Genomic DNA, 18,276 nt, shown 5'->3' with positions numbered 1-18,276 from the left:
ACAAACAATTCAGTGGGAATTAGAAGCTCCCTGTCTTCAGTAGTGAGCTTCCTTTTTATGGAGTTTGAGTTTTATTTACTCTACACAAGCACAACAGGTAAAGAATTGAATAATAAATTTAGAACAGCAGTCTTTGATTGCATATATTACACATATTAAAAAGGTAAAAACGATTCTTAATTTTAAATATAATAATCAAACTTATCTTTCAAAATATAGTGCAGATACCTAAAGGTGTACTTGGTTGTTTAGCTGAAAGGCAGCTCTTTCCATTTTTGGAATTAATTTATATTCAAGACTATTAATCTAACTAAAACTCCTTAAACCAAGTTTTTTATTTATAGGGACATTTATAGGGTACAACTAAGATCTTAAAGACAATTTTGAATGCAGTAAATATATTTACTTATTTATTCATTCATTTTTGGCTGCCCCACAGCATATGGAGTTCCCAGGCCAGGGATCAAATCTGAGATGCATTTGTGACCTATGCAGCAGCTGCCGAAATGCTGGATCCTTTAACCCACTCTGTGGGTCTGGGATCGAACCTGAGTCCTGGCGCTGCAGAGATGCCGTTGATCCTCTTGGGCCACGGTGGGAACTCCTGAGTGAAGCAGATTTTAATTTTTTCGTTAAGCCTTGTCATCCTTCTTGTGCACTTTATAAGTTCTCAAGGCCAGAAGCTATCGCCAAGCCAGAGTGATCCAATTTTTACCGTTATCCTACAGGTTACCCTGTTTTGATAAATTAAATTGTATTAAGATACACAGTAGTAGAGGACTTTTACTATGTAAAATAATTCTTTTGAGAGTTTGATTAAAATAAAAGTTTTGCCCAAATCTGGTTTTGAGAAATAGGATATTTCATATGTAGGTATAGTCTCAAAGTACATTAGGCTTCTGTATTTTAAAGCAACCATTCCCGGCAGTGTTGCAGGTGTAAAAATGATAGGTAAGCACTTGGATTTACTTTAATAATTCACAGTATTTATAATGTTTCGGAGTTTACTTTCAAGACAGTGTGTTATTTTTGGTTTCCTATGACGCCATAGAGGTTATTACAGCAGTATGTGTGGCTTTAAAAATGTGATAGAACTTCTGACATCAAGTTTGTCAAAACTGCCAGCCCAAAAGTATGCATTTGCTTCAATTGGTCTTCAAGTCTGTATTTTACAATATTGATTGTGTTTTACCCCTTACAAGAATAGGTTTATCTAGAAGCACATACTAGATGAACTTCTGGGTTTTAATTGTTTTCATCTTAGATCAACAGCTCTTTATTAAGGCCCCACCTGACGAAATTTGTGTAAGGACTGTGCTCTGTAGGTACTTAAAATCTCATCAGAGAAACAGACATTTCCATAAGTAATTATAAGGCAAACTATAATGACTTGCCAACCTGACATGTGGAGGAAATATAGGGTAGGGGCAGTGAATTAATAATGAGGGCTGTGGAAGAAGGAAAATTCGTTTATGTAGACCTGAAGGCTGAGGAGGGTTTCTGCAGATGCGGGCTTCTTGAGGAGGAGGGAAGTCAGAGGTAAAGGTGTGGAAAACAAAGGCAGAAAACGGTTCCTTAAGGAGAATGTGTATGGAGTGTATGAATTGCACAGGAAGCTGAAGGAGGTGAAACTGGGATGTTAGCAGAGTAGAGCCTACCCTGCCGAGATTAGACTTAATCATGAAGGGCATAAATAGCTGTTAATATTTTCAATTGAGAGAGTGTTATCTCTCATTGCTAACTCTCCCGGTGGTATAGCCCATGAACTAGAGTAGGGAAATATCGGGAGAAAATAGAAACCTAATTAGAAGGTGCGGATGCCAAGTCCAGGTGAGGGGCCAGTGGCAATGGACAGATTGGAAAAGTTTTGTAATGATGTGATAGAATTTGGCAGTTGATTGAATGCAGGGTGGAGGAAGAGCTGTGAACCAAAGCCTACGTTTTGCAGAAGTCTTTCATTCCTGCCAGTAGCCTGCTTGAGAGCAAGGGAGGAAGGAGACAATACTTAGAGGTGTGTGCGTTGCTCTAAAGGATATCAGCCGTGCAAGAATTGCTTCGAGTTGATGTGTATATATTTAATGCAGTTCGTGAAAAAAATATTATTTCATGTCCTTTATAGATGTCTTTAAAAATATTCTTGAGTGTAATACCATCATATGTTTAAGTGATGTTCATATATTTTCAACTGCTGATTAAAGTGAAAATTTTTGCTATGTGGATTTGAGACTGTAAGATTTAGGTTTTGGTTTATATGTGTTTTATATGTGGTTTCTACAAGGTAATCAAGACTGTAAAAGTCAGCTATTGTAATTTGGTTAGGACGAAAATCTTTATTTAGTGAAAGAAAACTTTTGGCGTGGTTAGACCTGTTGAGATATTCTCTTTATGCCATTTTTAGTAACATGCTTAACAGTTCTTTAACCAACTAATTTGATATTCTTAGGTTTCCTTAGCTACCAGCCTGCCCTTTGAAAGCTCTTTAAAAAAATTTCATTGCAACTTGTCTTTATTGTGGCTTCCTCTTTTGTTATCATGAACTTAGATATTTATTCTGTTGGCGCATATGAAATTTCCCAGTCTTGTTCTTCCTAGGAAGAATGAACTCATTTCCTCATTAGCTTTTCCTTCCTTTAGACCTTGCAGACATTTAGGTTTTATAGCTGATCCTTTTTATCTAGTTAATTACGAGCGACAAAGGTGAACAACAACCGAAAGCACCTATCAGCACCTGTAGTTAGTGAGTAGCTGTCGATATATTTTTGAATGAACAGTTATCATTGATGATTATGAAGATCACAATAAATTGCTCTAGAACCTAACCGGTTTCAGATCTATCTTAGATGTAGGAACTATAAAGATAATGCTAAAAATGGTTTTTTAATTTTTCTCTGATAATCCAGAGGTATGCTGATAATCCAAAAGTATTCTTGCTTCCATTTAATAGAGCAACTTTGTGTGATGCAGTTGCCATAGTGCTTAAAAGAGCTTCGTACATGGAAAACGCTCAGTAAATGCTTATTATTATCGTTATTGATGTGGATTAAATTAGGTTCCTATAGATTCAAGTATTTAAGTGTCCTGTGTCTTTTGACATCTGTTCTCACTCTTTAGATTTGTTTTAGTTTTTTCTCTCATTTTTGTTTGGGAGATTCTTCCGTCTTTCTTTTCTCAGTTCTCTTCAGAACTTCTGGTTATTTTTATTAGGTCTTCTCTTATTCTTGCTGTCTTCCTTAGGTGTTAGATCAATGACCAACTTGACTGGTTTATCAAAATTGATATTCTGATACTGAAAAAAGGAAGTGTTAATGTATACCCATCCACCTGAAATATCAGTACTTTTGGCTTCCAATTTTACCATGTGGTTAAGTAAGAAGGATAAATTATTTTCCTCATTTTACTCTTATGATCAGTCTGATGCCTGACTGAATTACCATCTGAAAAATATCCAAATAGGATTTTTTTTGGCAGTTCTTCTCCCTGACCTGCAGTCACAGCTCCAAAATCCCTGCCCCCAAATTATCCCAAAGATTAGGATCCTCCCATGTATTAACAGTTTCAAAGGAAGTCAGTAGAGGATACTTGTCAGAACTGTCTCCTGATATGAAGCCTGGCTTCTCAACCTTCTGCTGGTGGATCAGTTATGCTGAAGAAAAAATACGGATTTGAATTAAGGTAATCAGCCTGACGTAGAGGGAGGTTAACTAAATATGGCCATTGATACTGTAGTGTGAATTTTAGTTTATTTAGTGGTTAGGGAAACCATAAATTATAATAGAAATGTTTAGAAAGCCTTTTTAATGGTCATAAGATAAAATATGTAAAGAAAAATTTTTATAATACTTTAACAAATTCATGGTGTAACTGTCTAGATACTTAGTGACCTGTGAGCAATAACATTTAATATCTCACATAGACTTTTAGCAAAGGTGGCTCAAATTTAGCATCAGAGATATTTTCTGGTATGCAAGGAGCCATTCTTCCACGACTCCTTTCCTCAGTGGGTAATTAGATATCACAGGCAGATTATCTTTACCCTTAATTGTGAAATGATAGTTTTTTGGGGGTGATGGTGGTTTTCTGCCTTCCAAAATGTTTTCTAGTGACTAATACTAATATCTAATTAAAATCTCATTGTGTTCTTGTATTCACAACAGAAGACTACTATAAATTGCATTATATGAAACTGAATAATAACTATGGTTTGATTTAAAGTAGTAATAAAATCTAAATTTGTACATTGTAGCTGTAGGGTTTCAAGATTTTAATTTAATGCCAGAAATGCCAGAACAGTTTCTTGTATTTAGTTGGATGAGTGTTATGTGAGAAGCTCTTCTTCCCAAATTAGGACAGACATATATGTTGTACCATTTACAGAGTCTAATTATTAAAATCTGTTAAATTTCATGTTTAGTATTTGGATATCTTTTTGCAAACGAACTGCTTAGATTTATTGTCAACATTGTTTTACTTGTGTATTAAAGTCAATTAAATTGCAAATGCTGGTCTAAGAAGGGTGAAAAGTTAGAATTTAGCAGTAGCCATGGTTTTTCAACAGCCTCAGTAAATCAGAAATACTAAAAAGAAATAAATTTGCAGTGCAGTGTGCATTCTAGGCAATATCTGATACTTTAATTGCAAACTAAGGCTAAAGTTTAATTCCCAGTGTGAAATTTACTGTTTTTTCATATAGAGGTGAGGCATATAGCCCAAGATGGATGTTGACTTAGAGTGCTAATGTCAGTCCCATAATTTTGGAGAAGAAAAGAGGTGTGGATTTTAATTTTTTCATGCATTATTCTGAATGATGACAAAAGTATATTGTATCTTTATGTTGACATTTATTTCCCAGAATTGACTTTTAGGAGAAATTTCGCTGTTGGAAACAGTGTTTTCTCAAAATCAAAATATTGCTGGAAAGATAGTGTAATTGTGGAAGCCTACCTTGTCAACAATTATGCAAGAAAAAATTAGCATTTTTAGTGTACTTTGAAAGTAAATGCCAAATTTGCTTATTTACCCAATCCTGTTTCTATTTAAAAGCAGATTTATCAGGTATATTTAGTATAGTTTCACATAATTTCATATTTTATGATACTTTAAAATGTCTTGTTATTTTTGGTATTTTAAATTATAAATTGTTTTTGTTGATAAATCATTGAATATTCAAATACAGACTCAATTTATGATGGTTCAACTTAGGATTTTTTAGGGTATGCATTCAGTAGAAACCATCCTTCTTTCAAATTCTGAATTTTGATTTTTTTCCTGAGTCCAGTGATATGCTGTATAATACTGTCAGGGTGCTGGGCAGCGACAGTGAGTCAAGGCACCCAGTCTCACTGACAAAAATCTGCACCTGCTGTATAGTCATTCCGTTTTTCACTTTCAGTACAGTATTCAGAAAGTTGTATGAGAGAGTCAACACACTTTTATAATATAGGCTTTATGTAAGATGATTTTGTCCAATTGAGGTCTAATGTATGTGTTTGAGCACATCTGAGTTGGGCTAGGCTAGGCTATGACGCTGGGTGTAGGTACGTTAGGCACATCAAGTGCATTTTTTTTTTTTTTCTTTTTTTGCTGCTCCCTGGCATATGGTGTACCTGGGCCAGAGATCACAGCTGAGCCGCAACTTTGGCAGCGCTGGATCGTTAACCCAATGTGCCTGGCCAGGGATCGAACTTGCCTCCCGTTGCTCCCAAGATGTCGCCAATGCCATTGCACCACAGCAGGAACTCCTGAATGCATTTTTTTTTTTTTTTAAGTTATTGGTCTGTAGGGTGGCCAAGAAAGAAAAAAAGAAAAAATTAATCTTACTTGCCAAGGGGGAGGGGAAGGGAGTGGGATGGACTGGGAGTTTGGGATTAGTAGATGCAAACTGTTTTACATTTAGAATGGATAAGCAATGAGGTCCCACTCTACAGCACAGGGAACTATGTCTGATCTCTTGGGATAGACCCGTGATGGAAGATAATATAAGAAAGGGAATGTGTATATATATATATATATATATATGTTTGACTGGGTCACTTTGGTGTACAGCAGAAATTGTCACATCATTGTAAATCAACTATTCTTTAATTTTTTAAAAAAGGCATTAAACAGATACCTATCAAAAAATAAAGTTATACTCAAAATGTGGGAAAAAAGAAAAAAAAAGCTATTGGGGTATAGTTGACTTATAATGTTGTGTTACTCAAATCCATTATTATCATTATTATTTTTTGGTCTTTCTCTCCCTCTCTTTTTTTGCATTTTCTAGGGCTGCACCTGCAGCATATGGAGGTTCCCAGGCTAGGGGTCCATTCGGAGCTGTGGCTGTCGGCCTACGCCAGGGCCACAGCAACCTGGGATCTGAGCTGCGTCTGTGACCTACACCACAGCTCACGCAAAGCCGGATCCTTAACCCACTGAGCAAGGTCAGGGGTCAGGGGTAGAACCTGCGTCCTTATGGATGCCAGTCAGGTTTGTTAACCGCTGAGCCACGACGGGAACTCCTCAAATCCATTAGTGGCTTGGGTATTTTCAGCTTACATGGACTTATAAGGAATTTAACTATTTTAAATTGATGAAGGTATGTATTTTATTTTATTTTAAATAATAATTTCATCAAGGGACTTGGGGTTTGGTTGAACCTGAATTGCAGGTTTGGTTTTCCCACAAGAACTGTAGACCTTTTTATTTCCTCAATCGTACAGTGAGGAGGCTCAGTGATTTTTCAGACTTCCTTGAGGGAATTTCTCTGATGTCTATAAATGATAACAATGATAAGGTGCTATATGCCAAACACACACATTTCTGAAAAATAGCCACTTTTATTTTTTGTGTCTTAAATTCCTCAATATTTAACTAAACAATTAAAAAACAGTCTCTAGTAGAAAAAAAAAAAAAAAAAAAACACGAATCCCTGCTTGAGGAGGTCTCTAAGTTTGTTTCCAGTTTTAAAAAAATTATGTTTTGGTTTTATACTTCAGTTTCTGAATTCATTCACTTTTCTTTATTCTTCCCATGATTCATGGACCATACTTGTCATGGTTCAGTTTATTCATTCACCCTTTTCTCCCGCTCACCTTTCTCTTTAGCTCATTTCCGCCCTTCTTTTTTGGTTGCAAATGTTTTATCACGTCGTATTTGCCAGGTATTATGCAAGTGTAGCAGAACTGAGGTTATAGAGGATATAGGATTCTGTTTTCATTTAACTCACAATAATTTTGAAAATGGTACTCTAGCTACTTGTGCTCATGGTAGGCATGTTGTACTTTGGACACAAATGGCAGGGCTCCCCAGGTGTGTGCCATGGATGTTTAGGGAAGGAGAGAGTTAGATGGTCAAGTGATGGGCCTAAACTGAGCCTTGGAAAAGGAAGAGTAGTTGACAGAAGGGATTCTGGGCAGAAGGAATAGCATGAATATGCCAAGTAATGTACAGAGGTGAGGGAAGACTCCTGTGGTCCCCAAATTGAATTACTTTAATATTTAAAGAGAAAGAACAGGAAATGAAGAAAGGGTGGTCATTCTCAAATTTAGGTGTTAGCCAAAAAAGAAATCCATTAAAATTTATAATTTCCAGAAAACGGATTCACTTACTGTATATTCACTGTATTAATCACCAGGCTATTACAGTGTTTATCAGAATCAGGATTAAAGGGATGAGCAAATGCTGTGGTCCATAAGGCGCTTACTGTCTTAATTACATTAAAGAAATATGTAAGGTTATTTGTGCCTTTGTGTCATTTCCTTATCTTCTGCATCAGTGTATTAGCACCAATGCCTTCAACAAAGTGTATCCTGAAGGGTTTTTGTTTTGTTTTGTTTTTTGGTTTGGTTTGAAGAGATCTGTGATGGGGAAAAATAAATGTTAACAATTTTGATAAAAGAGGTTTTAAAAATAGTTTAAAAGCTTAATTGAAGAGGATTTATAAGAAAACCCAAGAGTAACTGTTACACAAATGTTACAAATAGTGACTGTAGGAATTTTAGGAAAGAGAGAGGTTTTTTTTGAATGGAGGTGATCCAGTTGGCTTTCTGGTACAGGTGATTTTTAAACCTGTTAAGTCTGTATAGAATTTCCTTAGGTGAAAGGAGGGAAATCTGGATTAAAAAAAATCTTGAAGTCAGTTTGAAAAACATGTTCAGAATTACTGAGCAAATACGTTTGGCAGAAGTAGAGGGTTGAATTATTTTTGAAGTTAGATCTGTTTGGGCTCTATTCCCACTTTTGCTTTTTGCCACTTAAAAAATTTCCTTTTACCACCGCCCCTCCAGCCCCTGTATTGTTAAAATAGAGATACTAGATTTGTTGTGATAATTAAATTACAAGATAATAATATGTACTTACGAGAAAATTTGAAAATCGGCCGTTCTGAGGTCTGCCTTTGTCAAGTAACAACCCCAAGTGTTTTCTTTATCTTATATATAAAGTGATTTCTAGGACTGGTTCCAGTTTTACCCATTTTTATGGTTTAGAGTGAAATTAGGAAGATTGGTCTAATGAAGGTTGGCAAGCTGGAGGTAGGGCAGGAAATCAGCTATGAGAGTTTTGCAGAAGTTGAGAAAGAGGTGAAGGCAGAGGGAAGGAAAGGAATGAGAAGGGATTAAGACATTTCAGAGAAAAGAATCAATAAAACAGTGAATGAATGAGTACTGCCTTAAAACGAAGTGCCTTTTATGTTCACAGAGCCATATTTTATCCAAACTTAGAAAGCCTAATGCTCCATAGGATTTTTGGTTTTAAAAACTATTAGCGACTGAACTAATTTTCATTTCTGTGTGCATGTATCTATGCCTGCACAAGGGTGCGCTTAGCAAGCTTGGGTCAGAGAAAATCGGCCACTTGATAGTGGTTGTGTTTTTTTTTTTTTAATTTTACTCTTTCCCACTAATGTATTTCTTTGTTACTGCAAAGCATGTATGTATAATTCATGCTAAATCAGTATATTGGTCTAGAAGGTTTTTTAGGAGACTAATAATGGCGTAGAGGCATCTTTAATACATATGACTATATAAAACATTATTAATGTTAACAGATGTTGCACTTTAATCCCCTAGAATGATTGTTTGGTACCAGCAGGAGATTTATTAAGCCTGAATTGTGTGAAATTGTGTGTGCATAAGCTGCTACTTAGATTGTAAAAATGCTATTGAAAACTGTTAAAAAGTTTTAGCTATAATTGGCAGAGAAGTATTAACTGTGCTAAAAGAAGTATGTGTGTATAGTTGGCCCATGCGCCTTAACCTTTTTATCATTTATCTTCTTGTATTAATGTCACTCAATTATTAACTCATGAGCCAGGGTGGGAAGTGTGAAGGCACCATTTAAATGTGTGGCAAATTTATCCTTATCGCTAGAGACATGAAAAAAAGTCATTTTGTGTTATCTGTAAAAAGGAAAGGACATTTTAAAATTTCATTTACAGTAATCCACTTCACTTTCAGTAAAACACCTAGATTATTACTACCATAATATAATGCTCTTATTAAAAATTTGTAACCTCCACTCTTTTGTCTTCTATATAAAATTGATAGAAAAGTTTAGCTTTCATATATTTTAAATGTGATACTTATTGTGGTTTGGAAATGTTATTCTTATGTTACAGAAACTATAGATTGCAAAGAATAAAAATATTTCCTTTAACAGTAACAATCAAAGTATTTTCATTGGGGAAAAGCTAGATGTAGGGAATTGGAAAGCTCTAAAAATACCTTTGTTCTAAAAGAAATGTGTGTATTCATTGTGACTTCATCATTTTGGGGAATAAGATTGGAGATGTGCCCTTGTAGAGTTTTTAGCTTTATAGCAAAAACTCAACAAATTAGAATCTAGCAGTTTCCTGCAGAATTCAGTGTGGGACTGGGGTATCTCCAGTATTTCCTATGGGTGAGCGGCAGTGGTAACAGAAATCTCAGGAGTTCGAAGCCACTTTTACCAACAGCTATGTGAAGCCATCATACTAATGGTAGAATGCCTCAGGGGTCTTGTCCAAACCTCATTACTTTTCAGTCTCTCATTACTTACTGTTTTGGTTGGTTTTACATTCACTCCTGCCAAACTAAGTAGTAAGATAGGTTATTGTGGTAATGCCTTTTATTTTCCTTTCTGGAATTTCTCCCCAAACACTGTACGCTGTACATATCGCTCTGTCACACACACACTGAAACACTGATTTGTTTTGGTCAGCATAATGCTGCTTTATTTTATTTTTTTCATTCCAGCAGGGCTAATGTACCCTCACATTAACATTTAAGTTAATTTCTTAAAATAACAGACTGAAGTTGGCTTGAATATTCTGGTAGACATTGATAATTATTGGTTAATTCATTACTTGACTGAATTGCATTCAGTTATCTGTCTTATATTGGTTCATCTGTAGCAGGGGTTGGTACACTGGCTGGCTGGCTACTTTTGTAGTAGTTTATTGGCACACAGCCATGCTCATTCATTACCCATTGTCTATGGCAGGTTTCATGCTATGGAGGCATAAGTGTATAGTTGTGATGGATACCATGTGGTCCTTAAAGCCAAAAATATTTACTTATTGGTCCTCTACAGAAAAAAGTTTGCTGATCTCTGCTCTGTAATTTCAGTCTGCGGAATTCCTTGCTTCTCATCTTTCTAAAAATAATGGAATACTATTAATATATTTTAGCTTAAAAGATTAGAAGAATTACTAGTTGTTAGCCTTGGTAGTTATTAAGCATAGTTTTTTTTGCTTTGTATGTGGAGTAGCAACAAGGGATACATTGTCCTCAAAAAGATTTGTTGAAATACTGCTAAAATATATGTCTTACCAAATAAGAGAGTTTTGGTAAGGAATTCAAGCTTCTAGTCAGTTTTTCTCAGCTTTTTATAACCTATATTTCTTTTAATTTAACACCACTTATTAACTCTTTCTGTTACTTGAAATTTTAATAGAGGTTAAAAAATTATATATTAAAGTCAAAAATCCCTTTTCCAAAAACAGTATACCTCCTTCAATCCATGATTGAGTGGTTAAGAAACATTAAGTTTATTATAATGAAGTAAAGTTGTGTTTTTAATTTTTTTAGTATTTAACAATCATTCAAATTAACTTAGTACATTACTGTTTTTTAATAGTGTCTATAAACATTTTTTCTTGACCTCCTGTACATCTTCTAAAGCCCTTTAGAGGAATCAGCCTCCCTTGAGCACTTAGAATCTCAGTCTAACACTGGAAGTAAGAGTCAGTTCGGTTCGTTCACTTAGACCACAACGTGATTTCTGATATAGTGAATTTTTCAGAAATAATTAATACTTTTTTTCTACCCCTCAGTAAAATGCTATTAATTTAAGTTTTGCTTGTAGACACAGAATATATAGTATGGAATGTAGGACTTGAGGGAGACTAGCCTTGACTAAAGCACAGGAACTTGCTTTTTCTGGAAGAAGTCCCTGGTGTCATCTTGCTTTTTTATCATGTAGTTTTCCCTCCAAGGCAGAGTGTGAAATATGTGAATTGAATAAGTCTCAGGTTATTATACTATGGCTGCTAATGTAATAATCTGTAAGTAGTTTTCAAAAAAATTTTTTTGAAATAGCAACTCTCTTGAATACAATTTTTAAACTCTGAATTATTAGAGTAATTGCTGAGAGATATTTTGAAACATTGCATTCGTCCCTAAGAGTCTTCTTTAAGATGGAATCAGGACCGTAAATGTGTAATTGAAATAATTGAGAAAAAAATGGCATAGTGAATTTATTGTATATTCCTGCCCTTCTGTATAGTTGCTGACCTTGAGGCCCAGGTGATTGTGATTTGTCTCAGTCCTCATAGGGGTAGGTTAAATCAGAATTCTAGACTGTGTTCCTGATCTCAGTCTTGGGCTCTTTATGTCAAGTTGGTATTGGTTGACCTAGGTACACATCTCAAGGGAAACACAGGTCCATAAACGGCTTTTCTTCATCTTCTCTTTCATTATTTTGGTAGAAAATACCTGAATTAGCCTTAAGAGTTTGAGAGTTTAGCAATTATAATTAGTACATAATTGGGATCTTTGTCATTTTCATATATATTTAATTCTCCTTAAAAGACTATTAACTTTTTGAATGTGGCAGGCATATCTTCATCTGTTTTATAATTCCTTTAGACTCTAACACAGGGCCCGTATAGAAAGCAAATAGAATAAGTGAACAAAGGACACTCATTTCAGTACTCAGTATCAAAAATACCTAGAATGTAATCACTAGTCACTGACCTAAACTGGCCTCCATGCAGTTTTAGTATTAGTATTATTTATTTTATTGCAAGTTGTGATGACACTATATATATATTAATGTAGCTCGCAGATGAGTTTTATCATTTATTGTTTACAAAAGGCAATATGCTATATGCTTCACAACAATTTCCTTCAGCTTCTTACTGTGTATTCTTTATAGTTAATTTTTCATATTTATTTTTAAGTTCATCTGAATTATTTTGCTCGGATTACCTCATTATCTCTAAGAAATACCCGATAGTGATATTGATGATCTAATACATGACAGATCCTGGGTCATTATTATTTCATTTAGTGGTTGTATGTATAGACCAAGAGGGAATCTGAATATTGATTCAGGGAATGGCTAGTAACAATGATTAATGAACAAAGGATCCAGTGTAGTGAGCCAAGTATAAGATTGCATCTTATGAGCAACATGGAATTTTTTTTTCTTTTCTCTTTGCCTGAACAGTGATGACTCCATAATATCATAGATGTTAACATTAAAATATTCCTTCCATGACTATTAAGATTCATTGTTAATTATGTTTGAGATACTTAGGTTTATAATTTTGATGTGTAAGCAACTTCTCAGATATTTTGGCGCCTAAGATTCATTGATCTAGAATAATTTATTAATTTATTACATATATTGTGAGTGCTTTAATAGCACTATAAATGAATAAAATTAAGATAGCTCAACTGGAAATACTAAAAATGAACATTTAGCTATCATTACCTAAGGGATGTTAGTTTTACACATGTAAACATTTTGAAAATCAACTCATTATTCTTATGGTATTTCATCACTTTCGTAATCCCAGAATGACTTTGTTCTGTTTCTGTTTTTTTATTCCAAGGGGAAAGATAATAAAATACTCAAAGTGAGTAGGTTTATCTGAACTACTTACTTAATTAGTGGCAATAGTGATTTTAGAACCTTGGCTTATATTCCAGCCCTGCTATTATTTACTGTCCTTGACTGGGTTACGTAGTCTCATTTTAAGACAAATTGGGGATAATAATTTACGTTTTTTCAGGATGGTGTGAAGATTTCATGAAGCAATACACATAGTTATTTTTGAGCTAGAATGTACTCTCCCTGAGGGTTAGGAGTTATGTCTGTTTTGTTCCTCAGTACACAGCATGTGGTAGATTCTCAGTAAAAGTTTGCTAAATGAATAATTGAGCAATTAAGAAAGAATGTCCTTCCGTTAGCCTTGATTGGAATTCAAACTCTGCTACCTGCTAGCTGAGTAACTTCTATTTAGTAAAGGAGTTTCCTTTCTGAGCCTCAGATTTCTTACCTATATATTATTCACCTTATAAGGATTAGTGATATGTGCCTGGTACAATATTTCATGCATAGCAGATATTCAGGAACTATTTTCTGTCCGTTGTACCTATAATTTATATTCAACTCAAAAAATTTCGTGAGAATTCTAGATGATTGGAGAGCTAAGAGGAAATAAAATATCTTAACATTGGAGAGGACTGCTATTTAAAAATAGTTTTCTTTTTCCCCTAAAGGAGAAAATCTAACTTCTATGTTATAATTTTAACAATAAATACAGAAAATTTTAAACAAATGGATTTGTGGTTTTTTTGATATAAAAGTTGGCAGATCATCAGCCATCATGTTATATAAGGTAATATTTTGCACTTGAGCATGTAGCCTTCATTTTTTTTTCTTTTCTTTTGAAACGTCATTTGCAACTTTATATTCAGTCATAAAATGTCCCCTGCATTGGTTTGAAATGACAGCCATTTGTTTTTATTATTTCAACTGGAAGACTTTTAATGAAGAGAATGGCAGACTGCCCTGTGCTGTGCCTCCAGCATCCACGGCCACAAGCCTCTTTTGCATGCTCAGCATACCTCCTAGAGCTTATAGCAGATAGCAGATGTAATTTACTGAGCGCATTCCTGAACTCTCCTTTCTGCTCCTCCTCTAAGCCCTCTTGTAGGAGAATTTATACCTTCACAAGGAAGAAGTTTCAATAAAGGGTAAGACCAATAATGAATGTTAAGGGGACTTCAGTAGAAATAGTTTGAAGTACTCTGATTCCAGTGTCCACCGAAATGAAATGGAGAGAGAGGGTGGCGACTAGTGGTCGGTCACGTGGTTTTAAAATCTCAGTTAGTGTTCCCAACCCCAAACCTATCCTTGTGAAGCTAATGGAAATAAACTCAAAGGCAAAAGAACATCCAATGTCTAGAGCCAAAAAAGACTTTCTGATAAGTGATAACAAGGGTTTACTTAGCTTACTGAAAGAAAGCTCCCAGAGTGTGTCAATGTTTTCTCCTGTGTTAACAAGGTGAAATTCTGTAATTTATTTTTCATTTTCTAAACCTTTGCAGTGGGGACAGAGTGGGGTTAGTATCATCCTTTTGCTATTGGTTTGGTAAAAGGTAGAAAAGCAGGTTTCTTTTTTTAGCACATTCTGTCCCGTAATGATTATTATACTTTTATAGTACAAATTAGATCAGAAAGACTGATTTTGTACAGCTATCTTTAGTTCTCATTTAGAGTTGACATACATTTAGCACATAGAACTTTAGGCTGACCCAAAGCATTAATGTTTCATTTTACACAGCATTAGTGCATAATAACAAGGATGAGTAACTCTGGTGTAGGTCTCCAGCTTCCATGGCTCTTTTGCTTTTCTCTTGTTCTCCTCAGGCTTATAGTAGCTTGAGCTTAATATCTGGTATGCACAGTAGTTCACTGTCTGTGAAATCAAAGATAAAGCTTTAGCTATGATTCTTTAAAGTGGCTATGCACTTAAGAGAATATCAACCTCAGTTAAGTGTTTTTAGAAAATTTTAAATGATCTTTTACTCATTTGAGGCATGCTATCATGGGTTTTCAACAAATAGGTTTTCTTTTTTCTATTCTTGCCAAATAGATAACATCATAAGTGTGATTTCCTGTGAATGTAGCGTAAATATACAAATACTGACACAGTTTCATAGTATTTCCTTAATTTTGCTGACAATTTAAGGGAGGCGGTTTAATGCAGCTAATAAATATAAGCAGGTTAATGTCTGAAAGGCTGCAGCTAAGTGTACATTGTAAGTAGTGTATAAAGCATTGAGGGATATAAACAATGCTGAGGCATGTTCCTGGAAATCACCATTCAGCTTTGGAAGTTTAGTAGTAATGATGCATTAATTGACTTTTTACATGACAGAGTAATAGTTACATTGATCTAAAAAGAAAATCTTGACAGAGGTTTGGTAGACAATGGCATGTAGTTTATAGGAACAAGGTTAGGATGAATTGTTTAAATTTTCTTATTTGAAGGGTAAGAAAAGACATAGGAGGAGGCTGTACATTAGACGTGACTTGTATTTTTAAAAATCATAGTCCCTTGTAGTTTAGACATGTTCTGTTTTTATTAGGAAATGAACTGTGCGTGCCTTTACGCTCCCAATTTTTCCTGGAAGTTCTTGACAAGAGTTTTTCTAAAAGCCCAAAGTCAAAGTGGTTTTTACTATGAGGAATCACTTTCTCCTTGTTGAAAAGACATTTGATAGTCCTTTTCTGGTTTTGCTCCTTGCTTTCATTTTGGGTGGTGAGAAACTTTTACTGAGCTTCATTTTCTCAGGTAGTTACACAGTTTGCAGTTTTTTGGCTACATCTATGCTTGTGAGTGTCTTGTGGTTCTAGTTTGACTTAGGAGCAATGTTTTCTTGGAGTTAGTTTTTACCATGTTTGATTATTTATTCATTCTGTCCTTTTGCGATTATGGTTTGCTAAGTATTTCAGTTTGCATTAACATTTCTTAATGGAAGAATGCTTTTAATTTGGATCACAACAGTAAAATCTTTTGAGTTTTCAAAATTGCATTTAAAGCCTGAACCTTTGAAAGTAATTTTGTTTGATGTAAAGTGATTGGATATAGGTTGTAGAATGAGAAAAATAAATTTTTATATACACATATATATTATTGCACAGACAGGTGGTCTGAAGCTTTATTTGAGTAAAAGAAGCCATGATTTTATTACATTCCAGAATCTGTTTCTGTTTGTTGGAAACCATCATTTATACTCAGTCCGTTTGTTAACTAGAGTATACTTTTAAAACTGCGTTTTACACTCTCAAACCTTAAAATCGTGTTTCACATTTAGATCTTAAGAATACACTGAAATTTTAGTATGGTTAAAATCAGTTTGTAATATGTTCCGTCCTGGCCAGAGACCACAAAAGCGGTCTGGGTTGTGTGGTTTCCTCCTCCTTTTCCCCTCACTAACAGAGGTTTTCCTATCTTGGCAGCTGTTTCCTACAAGGCAGTCATCAGTCCCTGATTTCTTCCTTCTCTTTCTTCCCACAAACAAGGACTCTTTCAAATAGCAGATGACCAAAGACAGACTGATCTTGGATTGCTTTAAGAAAGAGGAAATGTGTTCAAGAGTTGTGCATGTGGGTAAGCAGCCTGTATGCATTAGTGCATTGATGAAAGTACCCATCACAACCAAAACCGGGAGAGTCAGAATTCTTTGCTTGAGTTAGGAGCATTCCAAAGGCTCACTTAATTTTACTTCTAGTAATTAATGCACCTTATCCAACATCACATTTATTCAGATTGTTTCATCTGATCATAGACCAGTCTGTGGGATATAGGAAACTTTCACTGATTAGTCTTTTTGATGTGACAGGTCATGAAATTATTTGACTTCCCTCTGTGCTTTATAGAAAATAGCTTGCAGTTTTAAAGCAGGTACACAGCACAGCAGTTACAGGTTTACTTTTGGTGTTGTCTTTTGAGTAGTCTTTGGGAATTCAGAGTGAAAACTGAATAGAGGGGCAGCCAGTTCTGCAGAGTTGTAGGCTCTGCATCTCCAAGAGATTAATTTTGATGTTTCATTCCTCTTTTTATACTTTTGGCATTCAGAGGAAGAAGCTTGCTTTTCCCTTTTTTGTCTTTTTTCTTGGGGCAGAGAAGCATCAAAGGTGGTGTTAGAGTTGATTCCTCTCATTATGATACCCAATAGTCTTCATAGATTTTAGGGAGAGCTAAGGAAACTAGGCTGATTATGGCACATGGAGATGTACATAGAGAAGCAGTTTTATCTCAGAAACTATAAGCATGATAAAAAAATAAAACTTGTTACAGAAATATCTTGCTAGTTTCATTTGTGGTTTTTTGGATCTTTATTTCTAGACATTAGATAATAGCCTTAGATTAACTTTTTACATTCTTTTTGATGTTTTGTTGCTGAAGCAAAATAGTGACTTTAGAGCATGGTAAATGTTCCAAACCATTTAGAATCTATCCCCTTTTTTTTATTGAAGTTATATTAGAGGGTACTGATAGTAGAATATAGAATCACATATGATACACGGAGCATGTAGCAGATGCAGAGTAGCTCAGATAATGTGAAATAAAGAACTGAAAGTTATCCAGGAAATTTTTGTTTCCTAAATGTTCTTTATGCTTTAGTGACAGCAGCTAAATTATGAAAGAGTTCATTTTATTTGAGTTACAGACACAGCCTCTTAAGGGGAAGAGGGTTATTCCCTTCACTGCTCCACTTTTAAAAAATTCTTTAATCGCACCAGGTTAAGGATAGCTTGGCAAAACTTTAAAGGAAGAGTTTGTAATTTCTTTACCCTCAGAAGTTAGACCAGGAGGCCGGTTATATTTGTGAGCTGCCTGTGTCATGTGTGGTAAGGCTGGTATTTACCACGCTCCCTAGAGAAAAGCACAACACTTCAGTAGAACCCAGCAAATGGCCTGGTTTCACATGATCCTGGGAACTGATTCATGCTGATTAAGGGGAGTTCCCATCGTGGCTCAGTAGAAATCTGACTAGCATCCTTGAGGACTCAGGTTCCATTCTTGGCCTCACTCAGTGGGTTAAGGATCCAGTGTTGCTGTGAGCTGTGGTGTAGGTTGCAGATGCAGCTTGGATCCCGAGTTGCTGCTGCTGTAGCATCGGCTGGTGGCTACAGCTCCAATTCGACTCCTAGGCTGGGAATCTCCGTGTGCTGTGGGTGTGGGCCTATAAAGACAAAAAATAAAGAGAAAGAAATGCTGATTAAATCACTTCTGAA

The 18,276-nt window shown here is 35.2% G+C and overlaps 1 protein-coding gene across 48 annotated transcripts in view; it reads left to right on the top strand.

Annotated features, from left to right (window-relative positions):
• ADGRL2 (adhesion G protein-coupled receptor L2) overlaps positions 1-18,276 on the top strand; it is a 639,025-nt gene that overhangs the window by 463,902 nt on the left and 156,847 nt on the right. Inside the window, exon 1 of one of the 48 annotated variants that reach the window (XM_021096379.1) lies at positions 16,010-16,645. The exons of the other annotated variants lie outside the window; for them this stretch is intronic. The gene's annotated coding sequence lies outside the window, so the exon portion shown is untranslated. Of the gene's footprint in view, positions 1-16,009; positions 16,646-18,276 lie in introns of those variants that run through there. 48 annotated transcript variants of the gene reach the window in all.

The sequence above is a fragment of the Sus scrofa genome, chromosome 6 (genome assembly GCF_000003025.6).
Source record: "Sus scrofa isolate TJ Tabasco breed Duroc chromosome 6, Sscrofa11.1, whole genome shotgun sequence".
Classification (NCBI taxonomy): Eukaryota; Metazoa; Chordata; class Mammalia; order Artiodactyla; family Suidae; genus Sus; species Sus scrofa.
The sequence above is the reverse complement of the archived record's forward strand: the minus strand, read 5'-3'. Positions and strand labels throughout refer to the sequence as shown.